The sequence below is a fragment of the Aphis gossypii genome, chromosome 2 (genome assembly GCF_020184175.1).
Source record: "Aphis gossypii isolate Hap1 chromosome 2, ASM2018417v2, whole genome shotgun sequence".
Taxonomy (NCBI): domain Eukaryota; kingdom Metazoa; phylum Arthropoda; class Insecta; order Hemiptera; family Aphididae; genus Aphis; species Aphis gossypii.
In genome coordinates this window covers 22575474-22596963 of record NC_065531.1, presented here as the reverse complement: position 1 = coordinate 22596963, position 21490 = coordinate 22575474, and the positions used below count along the sequence as shown (strand labels likewise).

Sequence of the window (21490 nt, the reverse complement as noted above, 5' to 3'; positions counted from 1 at the left end):
TTATGATTAAGTTTCAGTCGTTAATTATTTTGTACCCAATGGCCACGAATCACATAAAAAAAAAAAATTCAGCAGGATAGAAATATATCCATATAACTGTTGTTGCATGCGATTTAATGCACTTTTGCACGCACACCTACACACACAAATCCGATAGTTCAACATTACATTCATGTTAATGTGACACATTTGGTCCCATTTATAATTGGTTATAGCAAAACAGGAAAGCTAGCTGGGGAGAGGCAATAAAAGACGTCGCTGTTTGAGGGCCAGGAGCGTTATCAAAACGACCTGCTATCACGCCATCCGAGCACACACGGCGTAAATGGCAGCGCCACACTACACATTACAATAATAATCACCCGATTGCAAAACACAACGTGGCGACGGCCTTGTTTTGTCTTAAGTTCATAGTTCGGGTGTCTACCGCTCGGATTACAATAAAACAGTGTCCAATAATGGTAATGATAATCGCATTAAAAGATTTTTCACTATTTCGTTTTACTTTGAATCGTGGGCACAGACTAAAAAAATATCGAATTTATAGGTATAGGTTACATAGGTAGGTACATAATATGTATATATATAGTTATGATTGACGAGTTTTTTCTTAACGTTCCTATAATTTTTTGAATCGCTTACTACATGTTATATAATAGCTTATCTTACACGGAATGCCTAATTTTAACGTACATTAAAAAACACATCGTGTTTTTAAACAGCCTTCATGGTGGGAATAAACAAAAAAGAATAACATAATACTATAATAGGTACAAGGTATTTACTGATAACATGGTCCACCTAAATACTAAGTATTGTAGGAATAGTGGACAAATTATAAACTTTTTTTTTACTTTTTAGTACTTTCAAACATTATACAAATAATATACCTTCAATATTTCGTTAGTAGTTCAAGCGACTCCGTCGGGTATGATGACGCCAATGTCCATATTTAACTATTTTATTTAAAGGGTAACACGACCATAGAATACACTATATTCAGAAAATGTATAAAAAGCGACAATCTGAAAACAATTATTTTCAAATATGTTTAACTTTAAGGCTTCTACAAACATACCAATTTTAAGGAGTTGTAGTTAGACAAATTTTCAAGGGTTAATTTAAAAAGTATAAAAATGTTTGAATGAATAAACAAGTTTACTTTGCATATGAGCACTTTTTCAATTTTAGTAAGTTCTTGATGAAAATAAACATTTAACATTTTATAAATTTGTCAATTTTTAATATTAAATATATTACAGATATTAGATATATTAAATAATGTATAGATACTTCAACCTATGCAAATTAATAAAATTATAACCAATTCAAATATCATTACATTTTTTAAATCAAACCACTAGAAGTACTTTAACTTTTACCAGCTACTTTCTTCGTTTTTATCAACAATTGATAACATTCGCAGGATTTATAGGATTTGCTTTTTATCAACCAATAGCTATAGTAAGTATAAAAAACATTCCTCAATTTCTTAAAAAATCTAAATTATTTGTCTAAAATATTTAAGTATTTAACCAAAATATTCATCATCTTGTAAAAATAATAACATTTATGTAAAATAATAATGCCTATATATTATGGTATATACTATGTATCATAAGTACCTCATACCTACATACTTTATGATTGAGCTATATACTATATGGTAATTACCTAAATAGTTTATTATAATTCTTTAGAAAAAAAAACAAAATTATATCAATCAATACTATGTTCGCTATATTCAGTATTGAATAAAACCGTTATCTAATTCTGCGAGTAATAGTAATATAGGTATTAGGTACACCGTACACTGTTACACTCATTTTACATACTATAATAGATAGGTTAAAAGATGGACTAAAATCACAAAGCCATTAGACTATTAGAGTTTTATTAGTGAATTTTGTAATGATTTTTAATTTGAATATTTTTTTCATTTCAGACTATTTGTAATAATTTCACGTATTACTATCTCGCCTAGATTAAAATAAAGTTATTTGTTGTGTTTGGAATATTTAAAAAATCTAAAATCCTTGCTACTAGTATAATAATATGTATTTAGTTTTATAAACAGGAAAACTGGCAGCCCGCAAATTAATACACTTACTTAAGTTCTTAGAAACATATTTTTACTGAACATTAATAAATAAAACAATACAATTTTATATTTATAATTAATATTCCAAACGATCGTGATAATCCGGTTATTATTAAGATCGAATGTTGGTTTATCAATAAATTACATTGAGAATACTTTAATAATTTATATGAATAAATATTAAAATTAACTATTGATACCACATTTTACTATTTTAGGTCCATTTTATACAAATACAAGCTTTACTCGCACGCGTAATAATAGAAACTAAAGATTATAAACACTTGTCGTACTCATAATACGACGTACGTATAACATAATTTAATAATACCTACCATCGCAAGTTAATCTGAATCACGCCTAAAATTAAATTCTAAATCATCCCAAGTCCCTACAATAACAATATTAATGTCATACTAAAAGTTACAAGCTACACGGTAGTATAAGATTAAATATAACGTGGATTAGTGTCAAGTATAGGTGTGCAGTACTGCAGTGTGCGCGATTGCACGAATAATAAGTCTCAATTTATATCAATATTATTAAAAAATGTTATTGATTTTTATTAGTAAATATTTTTTTATTTGTGTTTTATGGTCATAATTATACCAATGTCTATATAATAAATTATAACGGTTAATTTTTAAATTTTAGCTTATCCAAAAATGGTTTTATCTTTAGAATTGAAAAAAGCGGTAAATGGTAACGTAAGTAGCTCATTTTTTATATTACCAGTTAACATGCATATGCAATATGTATTGTAAACAAATTAATATACATAACTACATAAGTATGTATTTATTATTCGATCACTGAAATTAATGCGATGGCGCGATAAAGGCCACCCTTCAGTTTATTTTTGCCCCTACCGCCATCACATTGAATTGGAAATTCATGACCGCATCTTTCCAAACATTTATAAAACAAACTACATAATATGTAGCAGGTATAGTGCATAACAGTGTTTAATACACATCATGTATACTATATAGATAATAATTTAATAACAGATAGGCCACGCAAGTTAATCACACGAGAATAAAAAATCCTGTACTAGTGTGAGAGAGAATCATATAAAAGTTGCAATTCTCTCGTTCACATTACGGAATGCGACCCCTTATTTTGTTAATATAATATGTAAATAGGAGTATCCTATCTATTCTTTTATTTTCTATGGTACATAGCCATTAGCCAATATACATCACAGGTAGCAAGGGTCGATTTATGTTATTATCGAATTATCAACTAATACTAATTACATTACGCAAAATATGTATATTTTTACAAAATAGAATGTTACGGTTCATCCGTATATGATGTTCGCAAATTGTAAGCCACCTACCTAAATAGTTCGATAATAAATAATAGTAATATGTATATAAATTCTGGTACCTGGTCGCGGCGAGAGCGTGAATTCTTTTTCCCGGCAGCTGACTTGTCGTAGGTATTCGTGTTTCACCACTGCAGTTATTATTGTATTCGCAAGAGTTTCATTTTACGAAAAGCACTAAATCACACACTGCTCGTCGGTTGAAACGCACTTTTTTTCCCCGCTTATATTTAATTAAGGTTTCTCTGACATCTGGTCATCTAAACTTATTGTTCACAGAAATACATTTTTTGACACTTAAAAAATAGTGAACATAATCATTTACAAAGCCAGTAAACGACACAACGCACTCAAACCGCAATAAACCGAGTACTGGATTCCAACATTTCAAACGAAAACGATCGTGCGAAATCGTAGAATGATGGTAGAACAGCGGCTGCACTGACCAATGGAAACTGCGACGGTGTTTCGATTCTGTATTCCGATTGGTCGTTTCGTCGATCGATCTGTCAACGTCGTAATCAGTGCATCACTATTTATAGTTTTTAAACAACAAAAATATTACTCAACATGCCATCGAAACGCTTTTCTCGGAAATTTTACGTTTTAGGTTTGCGTTTCTACGAAACGTACTAACGCGAATAACAAGCGTTTGTTCGTTTATTGTTTTTGTACACGTATTATCATACTACTAGCTGATGGTGTAAGTTTTTCTAAGCGAGTAAATTTGGTCGGGAGTCGGGATATTTTATATCTGTGAGAAATCTTAAGTCTTTTGAACGGATAAGTTATATATTTTGCAAAAAGGTATACACCTTGGTTTTGTAACGTTGGTATCGATGATGTTTGTGATGCTGGTACCACCGATTTAACGGACTGGGTGCAATTGGCGGTCTGATTTTGAAGGCAGGAAAGTCTTTGAAAACTTTTCTGAGTCTCTAGCCGTCAGCCATCACCGGTGTTTATCGAAACCTGCAAATATGACTACGGCGAATTGGTTACGTCACTCGGTGAACTTCGATTGATGTACAAATATACTCTATAAATAAACTTCGTAGGATAGCAAAAATCAATCATGATTTAGCTTTAATTAGTTTAAAATAGATTATTCTCTATTTTTTTTTAATTAATGAATATTGGATACACATTCATTATTTGACTTATACCTAGTAACTTAACTTTGGTTATTTTCTTACAGGCTTTTTTATATAACGCATAGGTATGCATAGACAATTTTGATTTAACTTAGGCTAGTTTAAAATGAATTATTCTTAACATTTTTTTTTCAACTAATGAGTTTAAAACCATTATTTGACTTGTACTGAGCAACATTATTTAACATAGATTATTTTTTACATTTTTTTTATATATATAATGCATGTGCATATTATGCAATGAATTTACTTATAAAATGTTTAATAATACTCTATTCTGCAGGATAAGAATTAAAAGTAAGTGAACCGTTGTCGCACACGGTGGATACTTAAGTGAGGTTTTATAATTTGTATTCCTGACTTCCAAACTATTTCGCGCCACCAGAGGATTGCAATCGCACTATGGTTGACTAGTTGGTTACCTATAGCAGTATAGCCTATAGAGTATAGTCATCTTCACGTTCATTTGTTTACTAATATTCCAGGAATGAACTGAATGGTGTTAAATTTTATAAAATAATCAAAAACAGTTATACCGATAGTGGTAGTACCACAGTGGTACTTCGTGATAATACGCAGAACAAATGTAAAATTACGTACACCTCTGAAATATATTTATATTACCTATAAAAATAAAGTATAATTAATATTGTAATGGTGTACAATAAATTTAATATTAAGTGATAGTGTAGGTATATATAATATATAATATGTATATATACATATTCAATTCTGATTATTAATTTTGGATTTGACATGTTTAAGAGTATATTAGTTTTTTCCTAAAATGATAAGATGTTGCTTTTTGCTCATATTATACTGCTTATATATTGTCATTTTTTATCATAATTTTAATAACATGTTATTCGTTATTCATCGCTAAACTTACTAACTAACCCATAATATAGATGATAACATTATCCTTATCATATATTATTATATACAAATGCAATATACCATGGACCGTGGTACAATATGGTAATGTGCTACGAGAAACTTTGATTCCAGGTAATGTACTATACCGTGTTTGTACAATTTTATGCAGTTTAAAATATTTTGTGTATATGCGTTTATAAATGTGTAATGTGTTTTATTCTTTTACTCTTTTGGAACTCAATTCATACTAATAATAGTCTTCAATATCTAGTAAAACTAATAATTGAGTGATCATATTAATAAGCCAATAAATATAAGAAAATAACAGTGAAAGATAATTCAGTAAGTAGGTACGAACGTAAAAAAACAAAAAAATATTTAACAACTTTTTTAGAATGAATAACCATTTTATCATAATATTATATTATATTTTAACATAATTATCATTTCACATTTGTAAATAGGTATACCTTTTTATTTAAATTTATTTTATGTTGTTTTTTATTCCTGTATTAAAGCATATATCCTTCAATTAATAAAATGTAGATAATTAGTTTTATAAATCAGTAGATTAAAATTATTTTCAACGCTGTAGATAGGTACTGTTATTGTGTTTATTTTAAATACATTCAAGACACAAGAATTATCCGAAAATTGTACCTACTTATTTAAAAAATATATTTAAAATTTAAAACTGACTCCCGAAATAATTTAATTGTGCATAATTATAAACCAGAGTACTTTATTATTCTTGATTAATTTCGTTGAACACAATTAAATATACCTATAACAAATATTTAAACGTGGGAATTTTAGATTGAACATTGACCCACTTTGACTTTTTGTTTGTTTTTAAAATATTATTTTTAATGTACCTAAATACCTTCTATAATGTCTACTACTGAATATACGATGGTAAAATTAGAATTTGAAAATCTTGATGATTTTTAAAGTGACAATAAAAAAAGTCGAATTTTGCTTTCACTCGACGCTAATAAAGAGGTACTTTTTTTTATACATTTAAAATACATTATTAGTAAGTATTCTGTGTCCAAAAATTGTGGGTGTAAATACAACTGTGTTGATAATAATAATAAATCGTTGAAATTAAAAATTTAATGAGCTTACAGAAAAGAATAAGGACTAACACTACGCCTATATAGTATATTTATTGCCATATTGGTACGGGTTTAGTTTCACCATTGTGTTTAGCGTCTTGAAATACTTGTTTGGAGAAAATTTAAGTGTTGATATAGGTACACTTATAATAATATGCGTATATGCCGTGTATATAATATAAAATACTTACCTTTATGACCGATGGCTTAACAATTTACACATTCGGTAAATCGTTTATTTCTTTAAAATCAAGCAATTGTATGTACCAAACACCGCCGTCACTCGTTGACCTAAATCGTCTAGAAACCCAGTGGGATGTTGGATGGTGTTTGCTCTGTATTTCGCATATTATACTATATCATTCAACGTTCTGCGGTCCACGGGTGATAACATCGGTAGGTATATAATGTAATGTATATATGTGCATAAAAAGAAAACGACTTGTCCACCGCGGGAACGTCAAGACTTGGAATAACCATAATTATATTATATATTATTATATTATGGTTAATGAGTCAGATGTATGTATACATGTAGAATGTAGACTTTGTCTCGCGCCAGCAAGTGAATATCGAATTACCCATCATAAAAAACTCATCGTATAACCTTAATGAATTACCATATTTTTTTTTCGTATAATTTAACTTTAAAATATTATTATAACAGCCAAAACGAAACCTATATACCTAGGAATGATTTGTTACCGGATCCCCGTTTATGTTCCTAACCGCGCAACGATGGAACAGCGTTATCTACCTACCGATATAAATTATTATATTATAATATACACTAGTGCACTGTTCCCTGGACTGTTTTGTATTACCATGCTCTGCGGACGACTTTCGTTATCTATTTCTAACCGCTGCGGTTATATGGCGCTTTTAAATCGTATAATTTTTATTTACTTTTTTATCACGACCTTAGTACCTGCGCCTAACTGTATAACGCATATAAAACCCTTAAATACACGCATAATGTTGCGGCATGGTATAGCGTATTCCAGCTAATCAGCTATTTGGAATAAGAATTAATAATAATGATTGGTGTCCCACACATCATATTAATATAATGTAATAATATTATTACCGTTAATTAAATAGGCATGTAACTCAGTTTAAGTACTTACGTTGCATACTACAACACCTATATTAACATGCATGTGTAATACATGTATTATAAACTATAATATAGCTGTATAGTATACTCGACTCTTCTAATATCGTTTTCCGTTTTATTTCAGTTTAATTGCATAATATAATATAAATACCAGTCAAAAGCAGTCCATCCATTTAAATGTTGAAGCCTTTCTCGACAACAGACAAGTAATCAATAATGTATCTGTGAGTATGTTTCATGGTATATTACATTAAATCGAGTAGGTACGTTTAAAAACCATATTGATGTATACAATTTGAATACTTTCATTTGTGATGCACTAGATAAATAAAAAACAAAATAATAATAAATATAACTGATAAGATAATATATAATTGTAAAAGAGACAATTGTTCAAAGTTTCAGTTAAACTTCATTAAAATATGTGTTTTAATATTTGAATGAATTAGTCTATACCCTATAATCAAACCTAAAAGGAATAATAACGTTGTATATAGTTTGTTATATTGTGATACTCTATAAGTATTTTTTTCAATATTTTAATTTTGAAGCGATTTTAGAGCATTTTTCAACTTTAATATTTTACACATTCAATTGCAACGGAAAATATTTATATATTTCAAAGGAGATAATTATATATAATATATATTATACTTATCTGTATATTATCATTATATAAATAACTATATAATTTCAATAAATATAACTTTGAACATTTAAAATGGATAAATAAATATATATTTATTAAAATATAATAATTAATGTGTCAGTGGGGAAGAGATAAAAATAAAGTATGGCAGCGTTTTAATAATCAGAATGTACAACCATAAGGATTTCAGAGTTCTTAATTGCTATGCTAAATACGTCAACTGCAGAACTTTTACATAACTTATAATTTATGTATACAATATTAAATGCGTATATTATATGTATGTACCTATTGTTGTATTATATACAAATCGTAAATTTTACCTAATTACACATTTCATCGACATTGATTGTACCAAATACGCAATAAAAAAAACATTATTACTTTTTTATGTATTGAATAATGTTTAAGTTAATTATAAAAATATAAAACTCATTATTGTGATTTATGCCACGGAGATAGAATTTCGTATTAATAATACATTTTCAACAATAACAAATACATTATTTTAGCATAGGCAATAATATATGCGACTTTACGGTACAATTGATGAATTTGAACGTCAAAAACTTGCGTAAAACAAATAGAATAGTGTACGTACTTGACCCAAATAAAATTCAAATACTAATCGTAATGATACGAAACGACCAACTATAGGTATACCTTAAATCATCATAGAGTCTACTCGATTCACTAAAGCGGAGTGAGCAAATTAAGAAATATATAAAGTCGTAAATATCTTATAAATTATATACACATTTGCGATGTAGTTAAACATGCGTTTCCTTCACCTAGGATTTATTATTGTTTTATATTTTACTTTTTATTCGTGATAATTGTCAATTTTAAGTACCTATACGTTCCATTGCCATACATCGTATACCAATGTTTTTAATTTAATGTGTAATCTGGGTATTTGACTACTTTTTTATACAAAAAATAATTCTATAAATTCTATAATTGAATTAGGTTAATTACTAACAACATTCTAGTAAGTAGTAACGAACCATTAAATTATATTCAGTAGTCACCGATCGTTCTCAAGTTCAATCCCCTACAAATATACAATGTCATTATAATAACTGTTATTATAGGCGATTTCAGAGAAATTTAAAATCTCCAGCGTTAATGAGTTTCAACTTGCAAGTATAACTAGATATATTATACATTTTATAAATTCTGATTTTACTGATTCTACGAGTAGTACAGCCGAGAAAAAATTAAGTTTCAAACAATAACTATTCAACACCTGCGGGTAATGTAGAGGACATTGACGAGTTTGGCATTTAAAAACCATAATATTTTCATAAATAAAAAATTCAATATACTGTATATTACTATTATTAAAATAAATTACTTCAATAGAAATATATAAAATAAACATCATGAAATATACTTACCTATATGGGTTGATAGACCATCTTTGATCAGAATTGGAATTCGTGTGCAATAATTTATGATATCAAATAAAACACATTATAATAACTTACTCTACTCAATAACGAGGTACACTTGACATTTTATAAAAAGAAGATCGGTCACCTACTTTCCCCCTTTTTTATGATAATTCAATATTTAAGTGTACATTTATTTGCGATGTACCTATATTAATTACTTATATCATTATATCTCTAAAAATAATAACTAAATACATTTTTGTTCAGCTAAATTGTATTCACATAATATGTTTAAATAATAGTATACGCGTATTATATATTAACTTAACACATTTTAAGATAGATAATTGTACAATGTACATAGATGTACAAATTATGCATAGTATGCCAATAGAGCGTGCGATGTGCATGTTATATTGTATAATTATAATATTATATTTTATATCTATATAAACAAAGTAAATATTGTTTGTTGTCAAGGACGTTATATGACAACAATGTCTTTCATGCATCGGTAAAGAGTGTCCAAGTCTTCACCATTATGTTACTTTGCTTTTAACCCCCAAGGTATTAATATTTTTAAATAATACACTTTTAATATACCAACATCATATTTAGCAATAGGTACGACGTTGCACAATATTTTAAAACGCAGAAAATTGTTCTAAAATAATAACAATGAAATAAATAATTTACAATGTTTATCGCTCTTTAGTTGTTTATGGATCGATTCCACAATCGATATCATTAGAGTAACAATATTTTTTATGTTAGGCTACCTGTTGATTTATGAGATTTTAATGTTATAATTTATAATGAATAACTAAACGTAATAATTGTAAAACAAAAACATTTAAGTTTTATTTATTTGTTGCATTTAGTATGTTATAGCCTTACTACAATCGTATAGATTAGTAACACTAATTTAAACATATTTATTGTTTATTTATTATACACTTAAATAAAAATAATTGTCACGATTTTGTTTTTTTATTTCATTGTTGTTGAACTAAAAATGTTTTACAGTATTTTAATAATTAATAAACATTTTATTAGTGTAATCTACCGTGTACCAATTACCATTATTGAAGCTTAGTGCTTACGATCTTGGTAATTAGTAACAATTTTACAATGGTTCTGATATTAATAGGTAGTTGGAAATCTAGCCTTATGTTATTAATTGTTACATAATTAAGTAGAATTATATTACCCTATTATTCTATTATTTAATATTATAGATTATGTGAATGGAAAGTTGTATGTACTAAATAAAGAAAGAAAATACAAACACAATTTATATTTTTAAATAGGTTCATTTACATAACAATATTAAGTATATTGAATATGAATATTTTAGTTTATTTACTTGGTAATTATATAAATAAGATGTCGGACAATTAGCTACTTGAATAATCAGTAAAAATTATATATTCCTTTAGTTATCCTACTAGTTTTCATAAAATAGAAAAAATATTGAGAAAAGACCTAATGCATTCTTAGCTGAAACTTTTGTTTACATAATAGCTATAGGCATCTAATATTTGAAGTTACAATACGAAATTAGTTCTGAGAGCATTCACTTGGCAACTTCTCTTTCCACACTTCCTGAATCCTTCTTTTATATCACATTTACTTATTGTTCGTATTGTATTTGTTTTGTACAGATTGTAAATTATCATATTTTAAAATAATAGTAAAAAAAAAAAATTGACACTTATAGCATAATTTATTACGTTTCGTTTTCACATTTTTTCTTCTTAATATTTATCTAATAAATATAAATAGCACTCATAACAAAAATAACCAAAATATTTATAATATATGAATGTTTCTTACTACAATAGTAATATAGAATTTTTTTTAAAACATTGTGCAATGTGATATAATTCCTGTTCAGAGAAAATGTTAAGTTTAAATATATAGAGATAAATAGAAGTCCACGTTGCGTCGTACTGAAAGGACTTGTATATTGTACATAATAAATATAATATTATGAATTATTTCTCAACAAACAACAGAGAATAATATAGTAATTTAATCTCCTATAAAATATCTACAAGTTATACACGGAGGAGTTCTCTTGACAGGCATACAATTATTTGATCTAAAATTGCATTTGCAATCTTTAAAATTAATCTATAGGTAGGTACTAAATTATAATACATACATATCACTCTCACGCATTTATTAGTTTTTTTATAAATCACAGAAATTCTAACATATCATATGAACAACGACCGCATGCATGAATTAGAAACCACAATTAACTAAATGTCTAATTATATAAAATAATAGTAATTATTATCTCTCTACGAAATCTCCTTTTTGTTATTATTATTTCATGACTGTACGCGTACAACTGATTATTTACTGTGGTTTTTAAACGGTATACTTTTCTTTTTAAACACAATTTACTTTTCAAATGAGTTTACGAACCATATATAAATATTATAATTTAATATGAAATAATATTTTATAAAGCACCGTTCATCATGGGAACATGGCTTAAACACTATGTCAAACTTAAAATAATTTGAGTTACTACTTACTTCATAATCAACGGTTCTATAATAATGTTATCATATAATATAATATTATGTATAGGTATCTAATATCTATACATTATTATAATACACGTTTTATACATATTAACATATTTTATGCGTACCTACCAATCGCATATATTTGCATGGTATCATACTGTACGCAGCATTAAAGTCTTTTGCATTACATTGATTTCAGCAAAATTTATATTTAATCTCAGCTGTTTCAGAAAGTTCAAGGACTTCTAAGCCAACTAAATGGGTTTTTAACGAATTTCGGAGATAATGAAAAACGCCCAATAGTATTCACATCCGACAGTATACCTATATTATATGATATTATGTATTACCTACCAATATATTGATTAGAATTTGGTGTAGTGCAATATAAAACCACAGAAATTCCTATAGGTAGCTACCTGAAGGTGATTTTATTTCCTGAATTTTCGACCATAACAAAGAACGTTCGGTAACACGCGTGAAGAAATTATCTCAAAACAACGCGCTAATTGAAGTTCAATTCCCGAAATGCCGTGGGTTATAGTTAAATTATTATAATACGGCAGCAATATCATACATTTCGGGGCGTCGGAGAAATATTATTTGGTGTGACGGACAACACAATGTAGTGGTATTATATCATATATATATAGATATCAATCAAAATCGTAATAAATTACTCATGTTATTCAACGTACTCGCCTAAACCATAACTAGACTTATACTGTATATCTGTATACCTACTTTATTATTTTATAATTCATATTATACTCATTTAAATAGAATTCGAGAAAATTGTAATTTTCCAAATAATTACAAACATACACGAGCGTACACACATATTAAGTATACATATTTATGTAGGCATGTAGCACTAGCATGACACCATGTGTCCATGTACGTATTCAGACTTGCACGAGTAATATTATAATGTATTATCTGCGTCGTCAATCGATTCCGAATCGTTGCACGACTATATAATTGTCCAAATTCAACGGCGGGCAGCGGCCTTGGTACCGCGAGCGATTGGCCCGACAATATTTTATCATAATCCATAACGTGTACCCGAGAACGTTATACGCACCCAGGTTTCAGGCATGGGTAGGTATACAGCATTTGCAGGTCGGCGGTTGCTGTGATCGAACTGACAAATTACAACATGTATTACGAATTTATTTTCTTGTTGTCCCGATTATGAGATTGAGCGAGACAACGCTACAATATTGTGATATGTTATAGCCTGTCAGTGAAACATACTATTATATAGCTATATGCAGAATTCGTTATAATATTGTGCAAATTTACTTTATACAAATCAAATGTAGGTACATCATAAACGACTCTAGCGTAAAAAGGAATGTAAATCGTACTATATTGTATACATGAATAGAATTTTTTTCAAAAATCATAAATTATCAACGATAATTTATCGCAATAAAATTGTGACCCACTGGGTGTATACTCTATATAGTATATACCTACTATATAGCCAGCTATTATGTTTCTATAATAGATAAACGTAAATATAACAATATAAAAATATATGCAATATGTAGATTGTAGGCATTCCGGTATATTTGTTATTTAATCGACATATTATCATGATAAATGACCATATCTTATGTAATAGGTATTGCAAGTTAAGTATTTTGCAGACAAAACTCGTAGGATTGAAAATGTATTCTAATATTATGACAACATGTAAACAGAAAGTCAAGTTCTGTATTTTATAGTAATTTGTAGCTTAAAACAAAATAAGGGTAGTCAAATGAGTAACGCTCTGCTGTACAGTGGATATTGAGTGGACCTCGGATAAAGAGTAGGTCACTATAATGGATGTGTTAAATTTGAATGCAATGATAGGTATTGTATACGAAAAACATTCTGAACGGAGATGATTTTTTTCACTAGGTGGTGAATGAGGTAACTTATAATATGTTTTAATGATCTGAAAAATTATATCACGTACATAGTAAATATTAATTTTAAAACTGATGTATGATTAAAGTTTCAAATGTTTATACTATACATGGCTAGTAATATTATTTTAACTATAACAATAAACTAAAATTATTTGATAGTAAATCGTTATTTTACGCATGGATTTTTGATTTCGTAAATATTTAAACTTCAGATAAAAATTTTTTAGTTAGCAAACGCTTAACTTTTTTTAAAATTAATGTAAACCAAACTTATGGAAAATCGTGTATTAAATTTTCAATTCTTAACTATTTATACAACATTTCGATCTAGAAAATAATTTATAAATATTGATGATTTTGATGAATGTTGTCAATATTTGAACTTATCAGACTAATAAAAAAAAAAATTGTGCCTTTATTGTATTCTTATAATTTTTTGAATCACTCTAAGACTAATTTATATAGAACTTTATATTAATATTTAAAGTATTTTGACTTAACCAAAATATTTTATAAACATTTATAGGAAAAGAAACTAAAAAAAACGAATATAATTATATAATATAATATACAGTTTGAGGATAAATCGTTAATGTTACCTACGTAATTTCGTAAAAATTCAAAATTTAAAATACAGAGGCTCATAACATTTTTCCCTATAATGACGCTAGTAGTTTTTTCTATAGCTATTTAAAGCAAAACTTATGGAAAACTTTGTGTTAAATTTTTTTACTTTAGACATAAACACTAAAAAGTTTATGAATTTTCAACTACAAACTACATTCATGATTTTGACATATTTTGTAAAAATGTGAACTTTAAAAGCTTATAAAAAATTGTAATTAACGATTTTTGATTTTTTTTTTAAACTACAATACAAAGAACTTACAACGAACCTTGTATTACATTTTCAAGTACTTGTGAGCATACAAAAAATTTTTATCGACATTTATAAAAAAAATACTTAGAAAAATCATAACTTTCAGTTAACTAAAAATATAAAAAATTGTCTATTGATAGCTCAAAAAAAGCTAGAATATTTTGAAAATTTAACCCTGTAAATTCGATTTTTTTAAAACTGCTGGTAACTTCTTATTTTTACTTCTATAATGTACCAAGGATATTCAATTTGCCACCATAAACCACCCTTAAAATTTTAAATTGAAGCATTATTTTCACACGTTATATGATGTGCACTGTGCACTGTACACAAATAAATCCCCCAAAAAAAACATACACATCAATGTAGAATCAATACATTTATCACTCTGTTCAGAATCTAAAAATTATGGGGTTCTCATAATATATTTCTCAAAGTCTCAAAACAAAACTTATGTTTGGAATAATAATAACTCTGTTGTTTCTATTGCAGGTGTTGTATTTTATAGATGGCCATAAGTTATGACCTCAACGCCAAAGATAACTGTAGGCTCGCCGTATAGGCCGTGAGAAAAACATAATACGAGGAAGACGAAAAAAAATTATGTATCAATCTTATGTTCAATCATCATCTGGTTGAAACAAATATAAAATAATATATAGATTGTGCGTATAATGTAGTATGCATACATACATCAGATATGCTACAAGCGGTATGTCTATAATAGTAGTATACTCATATAGTTCATATTATTATATTGCATTACAAAGGTATTCAAAATTAAAATATTATACTGCATATTGTGTATATGTGTGTAGTCATGAAGATTTTACATTAATTTAATTAACACATCACAATATTTATAATATACTATAACATCGTATACTCTATATAGGAAAATTGAATGCAAACAAATATATTAACAGAATATTTTTGATATTTTAGTATAATATGTTGCATTGGAGCATTTAAAATCATAAAATGTTGTAAAGATTTTTTTACATAACATAGATATAATAAAATTATACGAACTACTATAATATAGGTACGAGTACTTACTTTAAGGTAGCTAAATCATATCTATTGGAAACAATACAGTCTGACAATTTTATTTTTTTTTTCTCATCTTCCACTTTTGAGTATCATCACTTCTCTGTAAATTTGATGTAGTATTGCAAACTTAGTTATTAAAACTTACCTCAAACACTGGTATAATTTTAAGGGTAGTAGTAGTAGTTAGAAAATTAAATTATAATAAATACATGTAAGTACATCTAAATATATATAAATATATTTTATAATACCTATATTATACACTGTTTCCATATCAGTTAAATAAAAATACATTAAAAAACACATAGTATAATATAGTCGTGTGCAAAATGCAACAACACATTTTTGTTAAACGTATAGAGTTCAAAAAAAAAATAATAACGCCCGCAATACTATTATAATTAATACTTTGATGTCGGTGAAATATGTTAATTTAATATTATAAAATATGTACACCCACTATTTAATTTTTATTGTATAACGTATTTACGCGTGTGAGAACTTATGTGTTAGCCGTTTGTAATTAGTTACGTTTGCGTTTCGTTAGTTAAACAATAAACAGTGCATCAGTATATATATTATATACATACATAGGTATTGTAGGTATGTATGTTTTTTTTATTTTACATGATTAATATTTTTATTCTTCTACAGTTATATGGTTGATATACACGACCTTAGAGTTTAGACCAAACATGTTATAACTTTCCGTTAGGAATGTTGAAGAGTTTTGCATCACTGTAGACTGTAGAGTCACTTGATTTATGACTATAATATGATCTCTTCTCCGGAATGAACTTAATTAGATGATACATAGGTAAATAAACATATAATATATATCAACTACACTCAACATATATATATATATTCATATATCATGAACTATATTTATAAATAATAATATACAACGACCATTTATATATGTATATAGATATATGACATTATAACAATTATATACCAATTACCAGATGTTACTAGACAAAATTATAACATTGTTTACTGGTATAATTAGGTATTACGACCATGTTCTTCACCATTGGATTTATATTATACGTATAGACTGTTGAGTGAAGGGTAAAATATGTTGAACTTATATAACATTATATGACTTAAATGTTCAACAAATAGATATTAAACCATACCTATAAACTCCCTTACTTATACGTTTTTGAGTTTTATGTACAAACTCATTGATTTTAATTATTACTATACGTCTATATATTTTAATACATTTTTATTATACTTACTTACAATAAATGTCTAAAAACTGTACATTTTAAATGTAAAAAAATCCGTTTTATCTTATGATCCATTTTCTATATTTGTTTACCACATTCAGACGATTTACTTATTGATACTTTTTCTTTCGATTTTGATATAATTTTTTTAGTATACCACCCTGTTATGAATACAGCTCTGTAAACAGTTGTTTTTAGTGAAAACATCAGACTCAATCAAACATACGCATTATAAATACACAATATTAGATATATCATATGGAATCAAAAAACCATGCCACCGTAATAATAATCAATTTAAAATAATACCTAAATTACTACCTACCTATAGAAAAATAAGGTACCCCATTAGAAAAATATTATTTTGATTAGATAATTTTTCAGCTCTTGAGTCTTGATCATCCTTAAAAAACCGTTTATCCTTGTCGTTTCATTGCGGTCTAATATGCGCGGATAAATACATATTTCAATATTTCTACATAATATTTTTTAATTTCGAGAACCGTAATTCGCTATTTTTACTAATCCATAGTATGCCAACTATGCCATCATAATATTTACCAGTTTATGGCATAAAATTTTACATCTTCGTACGTAACACAAACGCTCGATGTAATTTATCAATCATTCAAACTCAAAAAAAAATGTACCTTTACACTATTATTATCTTATGGATATATAATAGATAATAGGTATAATATAATGGTAAACCAATTGTCCAATATTATATAGACGTAAACGGAGACGTCGTAATTTCCAGTTTATTACCAAACGGCAAACACGATATTAAGATCGTCTATTGTATAATTTCGCAATTTCTGAACGATAGTCATCAACATTAATGTCCACCCATTTATAATTTACAACCAAGACTTTATCGGACAGTACATACATAATACATATATGCGATATATACATTACTATACATTATGCAGTATTATAATAAATTACATAAACACATAACACGTTCTGGACAAATACAGTTCAAACTGAATAATTGTTGAAATTGTATCTTATTTTAAAGTGTTATACTGCTGTGTGCCAGTATATAACAATCAAAATATTAAAATATAAAATGATAAAAGTAAATCAAAATTAACGCGCGGGTTTCCGTTTCTTTTAAAATATTTTTCAAGTAGGTAGTATACGTACTACATAGTAAATAACCGTACACGTACCTACCAACTAATATAATAGGTACAAAGAATTCTATAAGTACGAAGTATAATAAAAATATTTTTACTTCTATTTAAATTTAATGATATTAATGAATATCATACATCCTGATGGATGGAAACGTTGAAGGAAACTACCTACGATATATTTTTACATTTTAAATTTCACGCGCGTTTTTTGTTTGTGTTATAAAAACAACTTTTATTACTGCGTCGGTCGATGATAATACAGTGTAAACTATAATAATTACTAAATTATCTTGGAAGGTTTTATCTAAAAACTATTTTTATTATTTCTTCAAACCTAAAACTTTTGTCCTTATCTTTCTATGACTGGTTAAACAAAATATAAATATTATGTTACTATATATATATATATCATAGGACATGGGGTAAATACTAAGAACTAGTAAGAAGGTACGTAATTATTTAATAATTTAATGCAAGACCCATCATACATTCACTATCAATTTATAATGCAGCGTTTAATCCTGTTATAATCCTTGAAGATAACCTCATCCAAGTAACTACATGATTCGTTATAAAAGGGACAAAAACTATTATTACATTTTTAAATAATTAACTTTTCAAAAACGACAAAGTTATTTTCTCTTAAATATTGTTCTTTATACATTTTATATTAAGTAATTTTACTCTGAAACCGTTTTTAATAGTGTTTCAGACGTTTCAGTAATCGTACTGATCACAGAAAATATTATAAATGTTTTTACCAATTAAAACAGTTGGTATAATGAAGTTTCCCTATAATCAATTGTACCCATGAATAAAAATACTAATTTAAAAATTTAGTAAAAGTATAAAATATCAACAATTATTTATTTTAGAATCATTAAAAAAGAAAGTAAACTTAATTCCAAAAATATTTGTTCTGAATCTCTGAAGTTTAAACTTTGATGAATTTGAATACTCATGCGTTCTCCCGTTTTTTAGGATAATCAAAAAATAAATTCTAGAAACCATCAGATAAATTCAAAGAAAAGCGTTCTAAACAATGGTATAACACATTTCATTTACAGTTATTAGTATAGTTTTTTTTTTTTAATTTAAATGGTAGTACTATATAATATAATACACACGAAATGATATTTTTAAAAAACGATTAAAAAAATTACTTTTTCCAGGAAAAGGGTCAAGTGCCGTCTTGCCCGTCCACTCGATGAGCGTCGATGGTGTAATATAATATCCATAAGATGTACATAGACAAAAGGTCTAATCGCCTATGTCGTCGGTTTTTTACCACTAATTCTTCTCTCTCACGCAAAACGAATGTACATATTATTATATATTACATATTGTGCCCGGATCGAATATAATACTATTAAATCTATCATCAAGAGTCGATGTTTTTTTATTTTTAATAGCTACCACCCCCCTCCCTATATCGAGTTATGTGTATGTAATATGCTACCTAAACCTAAAAAACGTAAATCAGGCCCTGCAGTAGGGTCATGTGCATTTATTATAAACTCAACTATACTTTATAGCCATTCAGTATTTTTATCCGCGTCCCACGACACTGCAGGATAACCTGAATAATAATATATTATTATTGTTAGAGAAACACTGAATATAAAATAAATTAATTACGAATAGGCATATGCATCGCATGCAGTAAGACGGTACCTAATGCAGTATTTTATGTCGTTATTGAATCGCAATAGCATGTAGGTATATCTATCCATTATCCGTTCCTATACTGCGCATTGTATAACGCGTTTGTTGCGATTTATGTATCGTTGCATTGGGTATTTGCAATTTAAAGTTCAATCACACGACGATAATAACATCACTGCCCACGTCATTTTCACGGTACTGACTGTGGAGTTTACCAAAACAGTATTAATTATGTATACAAATATATAATAATATATTATACAAGTACATTGGATAATAAATAATAATTAATAATAGTTCTTTCACGATTGTTTGCCATCGTACTAATTAATATTTACTTCATAATTCATACTATACGTGTCGTTATGTCTTTCATTATTTTGTCAGTTGTTATTTTTTGATTGGTTTAAATAGGTTTTAATTTATTAAGAACGTATCCACGGGTGACAGACGTATTTAGGATTTTTTCAAGGAGGATAATGTAGAAAATTAAATTTTTTAATAGTACATACATTTAACGTTATAATTAAAACACACAGAAACATTAATAACATAGTATTTTTTTTATTTTAAGATAGTTTTCAATTACCTTATCTTTACTCTGTACATGATAATTGATTTTTTCTTCACGGTGCAGGCACGATAACAAGGCCAACCCTTAAACTACGGAACGAGAATGAGGTTTTTTTTTAGTTTTTTCATTATTTGCCAGCGATTTGCGTTACCAATGGAATTTATTTAATCTTCAATCATAATCATAAGGTAATATTATTACAATATCTATGTACCCTATGTACCTATTACCCTAATATTTTATATTAGGTTTAGGTACCTACGTATAAACATTGATTATAAAACATACTATGTATATATATATAAGTATATTTTATAATCAACGGTATTAATCAATAAATGATCAAATATGAAACAATTTCATAATTCATTATCAGATATTCGTTGATTATTAATTTTATTCAATCCTTCAATAGTTCAATCGCTTTATCTGTACATAGACTTCTATTATAGTACTCACTAGTATACCTACTCTAGTGTTAGTATATAAAGTACACCTATTACCTATAAATCTATATGTCACAAATCAAATAAATTTGATAATTAATAAATAATAAAATAATATATTTTATTATATTATCTTTAGTATTTGATGAGTAAAATTAAAAATAGTTACAAAAAAAAGACAAGGGGATCTATCCTCATACTCCCTAGTCAACAGTTCCCCACACGCAGGGCCATATTTACGCACGGACAAAATAGACATTTGTCCTGGGCCCACGTGGTCAA

General features: G+C 27.3%; 2 long non-coding RNA genes across 3 annotated transcripts; one reads left to right on the top strand and one right to left on the bottom strand.

The window, feature by feature from the left end:
• The first annotated feature begins 2570 nt into the window (after window positions 1-2570).
• Window positions 2571-15907, top strand: LOC114124353 (uncharacterized). Of its 2 annotated transcripts, XR_007604271.1 has the most exons (4): window positions 2571-2669; window positions 2756-2808; window positions 7821-7920; window positions 15580-15907. It is a non-coding gene; the product is annotated as an uncharacterized LOC114124353 (long non-coding RNA). The 2 variants fall into 2 exon arrangements; XR_003592439.2 differs by lacking the exon at window positions 2571-2669 and having other exon boundaries at window positions 2698-2808.
• Window positions 15908-19368: 3461 nt separating this feature from the next.
• Window positions 19369-20593, bottom strand: LOC126550248 (uncharacterized). The gene is made up of 3 exons (XR_007604291.1): window positions 20457-20593; window positions 20198-20390; window positions 19369-20102 (listed from the first exon to the last, which is right to left on the bottom strand). It is a non-coding gene; the product is annotated as an uncharacterized LOC126550248 (long non-coding RNA).
• Window positions 20594-21490: the final 897 nt, after the last annotated feature.